General features: G+C 46.8%; 1 pseudogene; it reads left to right on the top strand.

Annotated features, from left to right (window-relative positions):
• LOC102946063 overlaps positions 1 to 13,440 on the top strand; it is a 64,269-nt pseudogene that overhangs the window by 11,140 nt on the left and 39,689 nt on the right.

Here is a 13,440-nt window from a genome sequence, read left to right on the forward strand (position 1 = left end):
TCTACAAGTCTTTGGAAGGTGGCGGGTGCATTCCAGAGCCCGAAAGGGAGTACATTAAATTCATACAGCCCGACATGCGTGGTGAAGGCTGACCTTTCCTTGGCGGATTCATTTAGCGGTACCTGCCAGTACCCCTTGGTTAAGTCCAAGGTAGAGGTGAACTGGGCCTGTCCCAGTTTCTCTAATAGTTCATCTGTGCAGGGCATTGGATAGTTGTCGGGGCGACTTACAATATTTAGCTTACGGTAGTCCACGCAAAAACGTATCTCCCCATCAGGTTTGGGAACTAGAACCACTGGAGATGCCGATGCACTGCCAGAGGGGCGGATTACACCCATCTGTAACATATCCTGGATCTCCCGTTCTATAGCAGTTTTAGCTTGAGGAGACACCCGGTAAGGTTAGACTTTAATTGGGTGAGCATTACCGGTGTCAATGGAGTGGTATGCCCGTTCAGTCAGTCCTGGGGTGGCTGAGAACGTCGGCGCGTAGCTAGTGCACAGCTCCTGGATCTGCTATCGCTGCATACGCCCAAGGGTCATGGAGAGGTTCACCTCTTCCACGCCACCAGCACTTTTCCCTTCGTAGTAGACACCTTCAGGCCACTCAGCGTTGTCTCCTCCCTGGGCTGTAAACTGACAAACCTTTAATTCTCTGGAATAAAAGGGCTTTAGAGAATTAATATGGTATACCTTAGGCTTTCAGTTGGAGGTGGGGAATGCTATGAGATAATTAACAGCTCCCAGGCACTCTAGGACCGTGAATGGCCCTTCCCACGACGCTTCCATTTTTTGTGTCTGGAGTGCCTTTAAGACCTTGACCTGGTCCCCTACTTTGAAGGAACGCTCTCTGGCATGTTTCTCATACCAGGCTTTTTGCTCTTTTTGAGCATCCTGTAGGTTTTCTTTAGCAAGGACTAGAGAGGTTTGGAGGGTGTTTTGTAGGTTGGTTACAAAGTCCAGAATGTTAGTTCCTGGAGAAGGTGTAAATCCCTCCCCTTGCTGCTTCACCAACTATAATGGCCCCTTAACCTCGCGGACATATACAAGTTCAAATGGTGAAAGCCCTAAACTGGGATGTGGTACAGCTCTGTAGGCAAAGAGCAACTGCTGCAACACTAGGTCCCAATCATTGGAGTGCTCATTTATGAATTTATGTATCATGGCCCCCAAAGTTCCATTAAACTTCTCCACCATGCCATTTGTTTGATGGTGGTAAGGAGTGGCAACCAAGTGATTTACCCCATGAGCTTCCCAAAGGTTTCCATAGTTTCTGCCAGGAAATTAGTTCCTGCATCTGTGAGGATGTCGGAGGGCCAACCTACCCTGGCAAAAATGTCTGCTAGTGCCTGCACACACTTTTAGCCCTGGTGTTGCTTAGAGCTACTGCTTCCGGCCATCGGGTGGCAAAATCCATGAAAGTCAGTATGTACTGATTTCCTCTGGGTGTCTTTTTCGGAAAAGGATCCAGAATATCCACAGCTACTCGCTGAAATGGAACTTCAATGATGGGGAGTGGCTGAAGAGGGGCTTGACCTGGTCTTGGGGTTTTCCCACTTTTTGGCATACCTCACAAGACTGGACATAGGTAGAAACATCCTTGCCCATTCCCTCCCAGTGGTCTTTGGTCCTGTTCACCCCAGCATGGCCACTAGGATGATTGTGGGCTAAGCTGACGGGTCACTGGGGCAAGGTGGGTTGCTGAAGAAGGGTGTGGAGGTACGATAAGGTGTCTGGAGGGTTCTTTGCGGGGTAGTTGGGGCCTTGGGCTGCCCCCGGTAGTAGGGTGTGGGTGTGGTCTGAGGTTGTCCCTTCTGGTATCCACTCCAACTGCGACCAGTTTTTTTCTTTTCTGCCACCTCCACCCATTTGGCTCCAATCTCCCCCGCCTCGATTACAGTTTGGGGCTTCCCATCTAGGATGTATCTTTCTATTTCCTCAGGAACACCCTCTAAGAACTGCTCCATTTGCATTAGGAAGGGCAAATCTTCTGGAGATTTAACACTTGCTCCTGATATCCAGGCATCCCAATATTTCACAATGTGGTATGCATGTTGGGTAAATGACACGTCTGGTTTCCACCTTAGGACTCTGAACTGCCGACGGGAATGCTCGGGTGTTAGCCCCATTCTGACTCTCGCCTTGGTTTTAAACAGTTCATTCTTCTTCATGTGTTCCTTCGGCATTTCAGCCGCCACCTAAGCTAAGGGTCCACTGAGCTGCAGCCTCAGCTCTACCATGTATTGGTCTGTAGAGATGCTGTACCCAAGGCAGGCCCTTTCGAAGTTTACTAAGAAGGCCTTGGTATCATTGTCTGCCTTTTCGGTGGGGAACTTTCTGGGATGGGAAGTGGTACCTGGAGAAGGATTGCTAGGGTTTGTTGCTATATTCTGCTGAGCCTTTACCTTTTCCATCTCCAGTTCATGCTTCCTCTCTTTTTTTAATTAACTTTACACCCAAGAGTTAGAAAGAAAACAAAAAACAAAAAACTTGGCTTGTAAAATTTTGCTGTGCTCTAATATGATACCTATATTCTATGATAGTGATTGTCAGCCTACAGAAAAATCCTAACAAAAAACAAACAACAACAACAACAAAACCAAAAAAAAAAAACCCAACCCTAACACCTTTGTCTCCAGGCAAATAGGCAGAAACCCCTCTAGTTGCTCTTAGGTTAAAAAAAAAACTTCTTCAGGTCTGTGAAAACTTGTGAATTTCTCTGCAGGAGGTTAACTGCCCTGCCTTTTGGTCGAGAAAAATCCAGATCACAAAAGACAATCCCCTTTTGTCTCTGCTCTGGCCCCCAAGCAGAGGGAAAAAAAACCCTCTAACTGCTTTCAACTTAAAACCTGCTTTCCAGCAGCCCAAAGGGAAAAAAATATTTCCTTTTAAAATCTGTGCTTCTGGTTCAAAAAATCTCAAATTGATCTCAAAATGATTTCAAGTTAATCCCACCGCTCTGCCACCATGTCAAGGTTCCTTCCCCACTCTGAACTCTAGGGTAGAGATGTGGGGACCTGCATGAAAACCTCTGAAGCTTATTTTTACCAGCTTAGGTTAAAATTTCCCCAAGGTACAAACTATTTTCCTTTTTCCCTTGGACTTTATTGCTGCCACCACCAAGCATCTAACAGATATATAACCAGAAAAGAGCCCGCTTGGAAACGTCTTTCCACCAAAAATCCTCCCCAAACCCTACACCCCCTTTCCTGGGGAACGCTTGATAAAAATCCTCACCAATTTGCATAGGTGAACACAGACCCAAACCCTTGGATCTTAAGAACAATGAAAAAAGCAATCAGGTTCTTAAAAGAAGAATTTTAATAGAAGAAACAGTAAAAGAATCACCTCTGTAAAATCAGGATGGTAAATACCTTACAGGGTAATTAGATTCAAAACATAGAGAATCCCTCCAGGCAAAACCTTAAGTGACAAAAAGCCACAAAGACAGGAATATCCATTCCATTCAGCACAGCTTATTTTCTCAACCATTAAAAGGAATCAGAATCTAACACATATCTAGCTAGATTACTTACTAAGTTCTAAGACTCCATTCCTTTCTGTTCCCGGCAAATGCATCACACACACAGACAGAGCGAGCCTTTGTTTCTTCCTCCCTCCAGCTTTTGAAAGTATCTTGTCTCCTCATTGGTCACTTTGGTCAGGTGCCAGCGAGGTTATCCTTGCTTCTTAACCCTTTACAGGTGAAAGGGTTTTTCCTCTGGCCAGGAGGGATTTTAAAGGTGTTTACCCTTCCCTTTATATTTATGACATAGGTGCATGTGTCTTATTAACTCTGTTTTCTCCTAGAGCTCCAGGAAGAAATCACAGCCAGCGTTTCACCCTATCTGTGATTTGGGGGGCGTGTCATAAATAGAAAGGGAAGGGTAAACCCCTTTAAAATCCCTCCTGGCCAGAGGCAAAACCCTTTCACCTGTAAAGGGTTAAGAAGCAAGGATAACCTCGCTGGCACCTGACCAAAGCGACCAATGAGGAGACAAGATACTTTCAAAAGCTGGAGGGAGGAAGAAACAAAGGCTCGCTCTGTCTGTGTGTGTGATGCATTTGCCGGGAACAGAAAGGAATGGAGTCTTCGAACTTAGTAAGTAATCTAGCTAGATATGTGTTAGATTCTGATTCCTTTTAATGGCTGAGAAAATAAGCTGTGCTGAATGGAATGGATATTCCTGTTTTTGTGTCTTTTTGTCACTTAAGGTTTTGCCTGGAGGGATTCTCTATGTTTTGAATCTAATTACCCTGTAAGGTATTTACCATCCTGATTTTACAGAGGTGATTCTTTTTACCGCTTCTTCTATTAAAATTCTTCTTTTAAGAAACTGAATGCTTTTTCATTGTTCTTAAGATCCAAGGGTTTGGGTCTGTGTTCACCTATGCAAATTGGTGAGGATTTTTTTCAAACCTTCCCCAGAAAGCAGGGAATGACGTTTGGGAGGATTTTTTGGGGGGGGGAAAGATGTTTCCAAATGGACCCTTTCCTAATAATAATACTACCGGTTAGACGTTTGGTGGTGGCAGCGAAAGTCCAAGGGCAAAAGGTAAAATAGTTTGTACCTTGGGGAAGTTTTAACCTAAGCTGGTAAAAGTAAGCTTAGGAGGTTTTCATGCGGGTCCCCACATCTCTACCCTAGAGTTCAGAGTGGGGAAGGAACCTTGACACTGTCATTGGACGTTTTTAAGAAAGGGTCTGACAAACATCTGTCAGGGGTGCTCTAGATAATACTTAGGCTATGTTTTCACTGCAGATCTTACAGTGGCACAGCGGTAAGGCATCCCATGTAGCTGCTCTATGCCGACGGGAGAGATCTCTCCTGCCAGAATAATTAAATGACCCCTAACAAGCGCCAGTAGCTATGTCAGTGGGAGAGCGTCTCCCGCCGGCACAGCTCTGTCCATACCGGCGCTTTTGTCAGTGAAACTTTTGTCGGTCAGGGGGGTAGTTTTTTTTCACACCCTTGTCTGACAGAAGTTTCACTGACAAAAATGCCAGTGAAGACATAGGTTTAGTCCTGCTTTGGTGCAGGGGACTGGATTAGACGACCTATCAAGGTCCATTCCAGTCCTACACCTCGATCATTCTATGGAAATGAATTTTTTGAGTTTATCAAAAAAAGGAACTGTGTCTCTTAGAGGTGTGAATTTTTCACAGCCATGACCCATGTAGCTAGGGCGACCTAAGTTTTAGGAGTAGACCAGTCCATAGAATGTGGTGCAAACTGAAAAACTTGGGTATTGAGGGAGAGCCCCACCAAGGAGTATTCACACCTGACAGTGATGCATCAGAAAGCATTCTCCTTCTCCATCTCCTGTGGGATTGAATGCAGTGGGAAGGATCTGTGCTAAGGTTGTTTGGAACTGTGCTCTCAGTATGGTGCATTCTCTATAGTTTTCAGGATATTGGAGCGTTGGGGCACAGTGCTTGGCTTTTGCAGCAAAAGGTGCTTTATCACAGTTGTTTGCCTCTGCATTGTCTGCATCATGTCCCTCCCAAGGGCTGTGCGCTCCATTCTGACCTTTTGTGCATGCTCCAGGAAGCCTTTCCAGCTGCTTTCAGAGCCGTCTATTGGGATTAACTGTATGCTCTATGGAACAAATCATGTATAGCTTTTTCTTATTTTTTCCTGAGATCTGACAGCCTCTCTGCACGCCACAACCCCCCTCTTCACACAGTTACATGTGCACAGGGAAATAAGAAAAAGCAGTCCTTTATGGTCCCATTCCTCATAGTCTCCATGCCAACAATGATAAAAAGTTCCTGTTCCCATAAGGTCGGAATGACATTCCCATCTTCTCTTTCAACTCCATGTTTTCCCTTGTGATAGTAAGATATTCCCCCATTTATTTCCCATTCTACAGACCTTCTGTACTTTATTTGAGTGGTGCACATGCGTGTGTGGGGAGGAGGGGGCAGGCTTTGTGTAGGCGAGATTTTTAAAATGTGTATGGTTTGGAGCAATTGGGGGGTGGATGGATGACTCTTTTCTTTTCTAGGGTGGGTGGAGGAGTGGCAGGAGCAGGTTAGTGACTGCTTGTGCCCTTCTGCAGGTTTTACTGACTACAGTTGAGTGAATAGTTTGATTTTCTCAGTTCAGTGACCAAACCAAAAAATCTGAAAAAAGAACTGATTCATTTAGAGCCAAAACTGAATGTTTTTGTTTTTTCTTGCAGAAACAAAACATAAAAACATTCTTTCTGATCTAATGAAAGATTTGAAATATGATTTTGAAAAGACATTAAAAAAGGAACAAATTTTGGGAGGGACGGGGAGAAATTTCAGTTATTCATTCAGCTGTACTCAGGACGGCTTGCAGAGATTCACATGCAGTTACTAACCTGCTGGAGCTCGTTCGCTGACTCAGTACCAGATTCAGAGCCACCTCACTTTCATTTTCTCTGACAGTGCCCTGTAGACGTCTGCATTCTGGTGACTCTTATCCAGAGGGAACTGGACATGCTTGTCTCCAGACAGGCCAATCAAGCCCTGGGCCTCTACAGAGGTCTATGTGGAAGCGGGGGGGCCCTTGGTTGCTATGGGAATGTGAACTCACCTGGTAGTGAAAAGAGGCGCTCCTGGCTGCCTGCCAGCATTTAACCAGAGAGGGTGCATCTGGTCAAGATGACCCCAGAGCTGTGGAGCGCAAACAGGCGCAAAGCAGGTTGATGCAGGTATGAAGCAATGCAGTGTGGGACACTAGCTGGGGGACAGTCAGCAGCATTAGCATTAGGAATTATTTCACAGGAATCTTACAGTGAACAAACTGATTGTGAAGTGGAGCTACTCCTTCTCCAATGAGGATTAGTTACGGCAACCTAAGATGCCAAATAAATTGCTCTGAGAACAGGGTTCATGTGGACACAAGGTATTTAAGGCGAGCTAATTACAGTTAATATGAGGTAACATCCCCTATAGACAAGCCATAAGGGTAATTGAGAAGGGCTTCACACTGGAACCGGCCTTCCATGTGTCAGGCTCTGTTGGCGTGAGGCCGACACGTGAGATCCTAATTCCAAGCAGTTGGAGCAGCTCTGTTTTCTGGCATCATGCAGAACATTCCCCTGCTTCCTTCCCACTAGTATTGTATCTAGTCTGTTCTAGACTATCTTCAATCACAGTGACTCGATCACTTCCCCTTTGTGTCTATCCCACTCTCTACTTCTTCCACTGCTGGGGAATTATTCCTCCTCTTTTCTTTTTGCTTTTCCCTTCTGCACTCTCAGCCATTATTTTAGTATTTTCAGATAATATGAATTATGAAGCTCCTCCCCTCCTTGTTCTCAGCTCTGTGGAGACACTTGCTATTCCTTGCCCCTTAATTCTCCTTTACTCCCCAGTCTCACAGATTGAGCCTCTTTCAAGCCTCCAGGCTTCATCATTGAATAGTTTCCTTTCTTTGAACTTTTGCCAGTTTTTCAATAGCCTTCCTGTAATGAAGTGACAGAAATAAAATATTCCAGCTGAGGATGTACTTAGACCATGTAAACACTCATCAGTCCCACCTGCACATTCTGCTTTGTGTCTATCTGTTCACTACTGAGAATTACTTTGTTGGCTACTCCCACCCCCCAGCAGTGTCACACATTGCCCTTTTATTCAAACTCTCTCTCATCACTGGAACACAGTGTTGTTACCAGATTTGCCCATTACTTTGGGGTACATTCATTTATTAGGGCTACTCTTTGAGGGGGGGAAGGTTCTGTAATTCTATCAATGTACTAGTTGTGTCACTTGTGTTTATGGGCAAACTGATGGCTCAAGGGAATATACCAAAGTTGTTGTGTTCAGGCTAGGCAGTAGGAACTGCTCATTCCTGGCTGTGGGCGGTGTTCCTTGGAGGGAGCTCACAATGCAATTAGGGAGCTTCAGTATTTTGGATACCAAGAGCGGATTTATTATTAGAATTGGTCTGATAACTACTGAGCTGGGTGTGTGCAGGTGTGGGTTCATTAACATCTGGAGCAGAGATCCCCCATCATGCAATGCTTCCCTGCTTTTCAGGTCCCAGAGTTCCGTGTGGCTCTTGCCTTGGAATCTCTGTTCTCCATTCTGTATGGTAATAGAGATGCCTCCCTGTCCCATCTTCCATGCAAATGAGGCTAGGGGAGTTTCCTTAATCCTGTCACCCTTGTCCCAGGGGTTTAGGTGTGTCTCCCACTGCCTTTTCATTGCTTTTTGTAAGTCTTTCTTCTGATCGGTTTTGGTTCAAGCAGAGGCTGCGGGGGAAGGTCTTTCATGAGTCAGACAGGCTGGGTACTGAGCCCTGGTTCCCCAGGAACACAGAGCTGACTGGTAACAACAGGAACTGGCATATGGAGTAAAGGGCTCCCACTTATTTAACAATGTCTTTGCTGTTGAGAGAAGAAGGTTCCCTTCATTTCATCCCCAGGAAGGCCTGGGGAAGGTTATGGGATGTCAAAATAACCAACACTGATTGATGGATGCATTGACTCTCTAGGTCTCATCGAGGTCCGTCTGATTGGAGGGGACACTGCCTGCTCAGGACGTGTTGAAGTCAAACATGGAAAAATGTGGGAGACAGTCTGTGATTCACACTTGGATTTCAACACCGCTTCTGTTATCTGCAATGAATTAGGGTGTGGACAGGCTGTAGCCACCTTGGGAGCAGCTCACTTCGGAGAAGGACATGATCTGATCTGGAAGGAAGAGTTTCAGTGTGTGGGGAATGAGTCTCTCCTTCAGAAATGTCCCAGGATGTCCCGTCCCAACCACACATGCTCCCACGCAAATGATGTCGGCGTATTGTGCTCAGGTAAGAATTCAAACTGGTGAACCACTAACACGGACCCTACAGCTGAGCCACTCAGTCTCTTTTCTCCCACATCCAATATGCCTCACATGAACCCACATCCCAGAAAACTTTGCGTGTTTCCAAGTTGCTCCAAAGGATTCCTGTCTGCTACAAAGGATGGCTCCACTTTCCCACCACCCAGGGGGAGCCAAGAAGAGATAGTGGGAAACCCCATTATCTCGCTCATATTCCTCTCTATTTCAAGTGTCTCCAGTAAATGGGGACAGTTCTATTTACCTTTCTCCTGATACAAGGATAGGGTCCCAGAAGAGCTCTGATTTTCCTTATCCTCCACTAGGGATGCATGTTCTCCACTGCTGAGCACTCTCCTCCCTACTCAGATACATCTGTAAGGGGAAGGGGAAGGGTCTAGTGGTCAGAGCACAGAACCAGACACCGGGAAACAGGGGTTTTATTTCCAGTTCTGGTTTTGTATTCAATAATGCCTTGTGCCTCAGTTTCCCCATTTGTGATTTCCTAATTTCCTAGCTCAGATAGTGGCTGTGAGGCTTAACTTCATTTGTGTTTGCAAAGTGCTTTCAGGCACTTGAATACATAGTGCTATGTAGGGGACAGGTTTTATTATTTTAAAACTTTCTTGATGGAATTGGAGCAGTTGTGGCCACTTTTATGTTATTGCCCTGCAACGGGGGTTGGCTTTGTGCCACCCATTCATGCAGATCTGATTGTTAGAGACTAGCTGGAAGCCTGTGCTATTGCACGGGTGTAATTTGTAAAGTCCTGTGAAGCAACAGTGACTGCTGGAAGAAAATATTAAGCAAAAAACAGAGAAAGAATATGAAAGCAAAACATGTACATTGTCAAATTGCAATGTACGCACATGTCACTGCTTTGTCTCATATCATCTGTCTCAGATATATCCACCTCCCTCCCAGTTGTTTTTTAAATTACTTAGGACGGTTAATGTTTACACAGAATTTTGAACCACCCATTTCATTTTTGTTGAAAGCATGCAGCCATTTTCATTCTGAGGAAGACATTAATTGAAAGAAAAATGCTCGACAACTTGAGCGCCTGACAGCTCTCTCTGACTTGAAAATGAGACTTACTTATTACCAAGGTGCCTTTCACCAAGCTGAGTCTATCACTGTACCAATACTGTATTTATTGCTAAAGTAAGCTGTCACCCTGGTCTGCCTTTGGACTTTTTACCTGCCCTCTATTCCCCTGCCAGTGTGTGTGTGATAATTTCAGGTTGGAAAGTCAACCTTGTAATGCACACACAAAACACCCCTCTCCCTGGCTGCTCAGCTGGAGACTGCACTTGCCCTCTTCTCACCCCTTCTCACCACCTCCCTCTTCACTCATTGCAAGACTTCCCTGCCTCCTGCTGCCGTGGGACACCACCTAGAACCCAGCTACATCACTGACACCCCATTCCCCCGCCTCCAGGGCCAAGCGGGTTTGTCTTCTGCCTGGTTCCCAGCTGGAACAGTTTACCAACTTCACCCTCCCTTGCCTCTTGCTGCCCCGGGACCCTCTCTCTGCTCTAGGGACATACATGAAGGCAGGGCTAAGTGGCATGGCAGGTCTGTGTCCTCAGCCCTGAAGCTCTCGCACAGAGCTTGGTCCAGCCCTGAAAACTGGCGTATTAGAGGAGCTTCTTGTGTCATCACAGCAGCTCCTCTGATGTTTTTGTAGGCAGCAAAATCCCATGACTCCCAATCAGCTTGCGAGATCTGGAAACACGGCAAGACTGCCTTCCCCGACTGCTTGGAGGGGACACCCCACCTCCACCACCAACTCGAGGCTGGGGATCTGCCACCTAATCCCCTTCATCTCTCACCCCCATTGCTGTTTTCTGCAGCCGCCTCAGCCTCCCTGAACTTCTCATCCCCCTACGTCCCTCTCAACCTCCCTTCCACCTCCACCTCCAGCTGACCCGACCCCATGTCCCTCTGCCCCCCAGCCTTTCTCTTGCCCCACATCCTTCTCCATGCCATTCTGTTGAAACCCCTAAATCTGCCTCCTGCCCCTCCCCTCCCTGTTCCCTGCTCCCCGCACTCTCCCCACCCTCCTTTCACAGGGTTTCTACTGCCCCTGGGCCCTGTCCATCCCCCTCAGCCATACAAGGGCAGCCATGTTTCCTGTGGGCTTCCGTCTCATTGAAAACAGTGGAAGGTGGCAGCCAACTTTACTCAGGGTGGGCTCACTCCCACATGCCAACCGACTGTAGGCAGAAGGAGGCATCTCGTTGGCTTCAGGCCCAGTGACAGCAACAGGAGATGGCACCATTTGGAATTAGGGAAACTCTGAGAGTTAAAAATGGCTTATAACTTAAAAGTTAGATGGTAAGTGACCATGAATCTCAGTGATGACTGAACCTGGTGATATTCTGAAGCAGAGGAGCTCTCAGCCAGGCTTGTAGCTTGTCCCAACATTTCATACTGACTCAGCACACATCCTAGGCTTCAGAGTGACTAACAGACAGAGTGACATTCCTGGGATCTTTTTATATGGGTAAAAAAGGTCGCCTTCTTGTCAGGGCCGGGGTCTTGTCAGGACACAAACTTAAATGGATGAGCTAAAGGAAGGGTGGGGCCAGCTAGCGAGGTGCCTTTCCCAACATCACCGCTAACGGCAGAGCCTGGAGAGGATCTGCACTGTCCACTAGCCTGCCTGTGGAACACACCATTGGCCGAAAGCCCAGTCCACGGCAGCCAGCTGGATAGCCTGTCCATGTGTCCATGAGGAGATCTGGGTGGCTCGCCGGCCGTGGTCATACTGCCAGGTTGGGTGTTAGGATGGGCTGGGGGAAATGGAAAACAGAGAGGTCTTTTTCTGAAATTTGAAGTCCTGGAGAGGAGAAGCCAGGATTGGAGGGGGGCTGTCTTTCTGTATAGGGTGGGGTTGCCACCTCTAAGGCACAGAAAAACTGGCCTGTCTGTGGGCAGGGCCAGGTCCCAGAAGAGGCGAGGCTGGTCTGTGGGCAGGACCGAGTCCCAGGGTTGGGGGCAAACATGGGGAGGGGCTCAGTGCTCAGAAAGTGAAGACAGGTTTGGTGGGATTTGTGGTTGGGAGTGTGGCTCTGCTCTCCCATTGACTGGTGTCTGCCTTGGCACACTGCACACATGCAGCTCAGGATGAGTGTGCCAGCCGGGAGGCCATTGTGTGTTTCCAGCTGTGACACGCATAGCTGGAGTTCCGAGATCACTGCATGCCCAGGAGCATTTGTGCACAGCTTAGAAATCCTGGCAACACTAACCCCTCCCCCTCCCCCAGCCAATAACACCTTTGGACCAGCAACTGGCAAGGCTAAAGAAAAACTAGTCAGGCTACTCAAAAACCAGCCACGTAGTATATGGTTGGTGGCGGGGAGAGAGGGAGACCTCAGCCCCATGGTGCTCATTCCTACAAATTTCTTGGTGTGAGCTTCTAGTGATAATAGAGCTTTCACCTCTCCATGCCCCTTCCCTCCTTTATCCCTTCATTGGTGTGTTTGACTCACTTTGGGTCTGATCCAGGAGTGGCAGCTGAGGGTGCTCAGCCTCTCACAGGATCCCCTCAACACCTTGTGAGATTGTGTCCTGTACTTGGGGGACCCTCCCCTACTGAGATCAACATTCTAAAGGCACCCAGGGTATCATTGGGCAACCTTAACTCTGCATTAATGATGGTTTTTTACCATTTAATTCTACTCAGTCTGCTCTGAATCCCCAATTTTACCCACAATCTCAGAACAGCTCTACAACTTTGGGCAGGGAGATAGTCACCAATGTTTGCTTTTTTAATTGTCATCAAAGCCCCAGATAGAGCACTGTTGAGTTGACTGAGGCAGTTCACAATTCTTAGAGTTTCTGTTTCAGTGCCACCAATTGAAGCCCCAAGCAGCTCTTCATCAAGGGATCCTCCTGGAGCTGGCAATAACCACGGAGCGTATCTGCTCTCCAGCTGCAGTCACTGCATTAGGTGTGGCTGTACTGAATGGTGGAGGAATACACTGGAGCAGCTTGGAGAACTGTGGGTGCAATATGAGGAGATCTGGGGATTAGTTTGAGGAGCATCAGAGAGCCGTGAATGTGATACGAGGAGATCTGGGCTTGAGTGCTCGCTTGTGTGTTATCAAAGGAAAGATGTGTATATGGACCTTGAGGTTGCAGTCGGCATCATTTGTGTAGGCTGTGTCAGGAGCAGGGCACTGGGTTCATCTTGCCATGGGTACTGTCAGTAGTGAGTTGGGACATGAGAGTTGTGTGTGGATTTAATGATGGGTGGGAGAAAGTATATGTTTAGGTGATATCTTGTGTTGATGTGTAAATGGGCTGTAAAAGGGTGGTTGTTATATTTTGCAAGTGTGGTATGCTCTCAGGGGGAGGCTCAGTGTTTGAGCATAGGGAAAGTGCAGATAGTGCCTGACTATTACAGCGAACAGGCAGAGTGGGAGTGTGTGTGCATTAACTCTGCATTAACAAAGATTTTTGCCATTTAATTTCCTAGGTTTTTAAACTGAAAGAGAAATGTTTGTTGGTAGGAGTCAATGGTTTTTCTAAACAGTTGTAGTTCTCACCTAGGTTTGCAGCTATGACTAATAATCTAAAGACCTAGTTTTTCTATAGAGTTTTTCATGAGTAGCTCTCAAAGTACTTACATCATAA

The sequence above is a fragment of the Chelonia mydas genome, unplaced genomic scaffold (assembly GCF_015237465.2).
Source record: "Chelonia mydas isolate rCheMyd1 unplaced genomic scaffold, rCheMyd1.pri.v2 scaffold_45_arrow_ctg1, whole genome shotgun sequence".
NCBI lineage: Eukaryota > Metazoa > Chordata > Testudines > Cheloniidae > Chelonia > Chelonia mydas.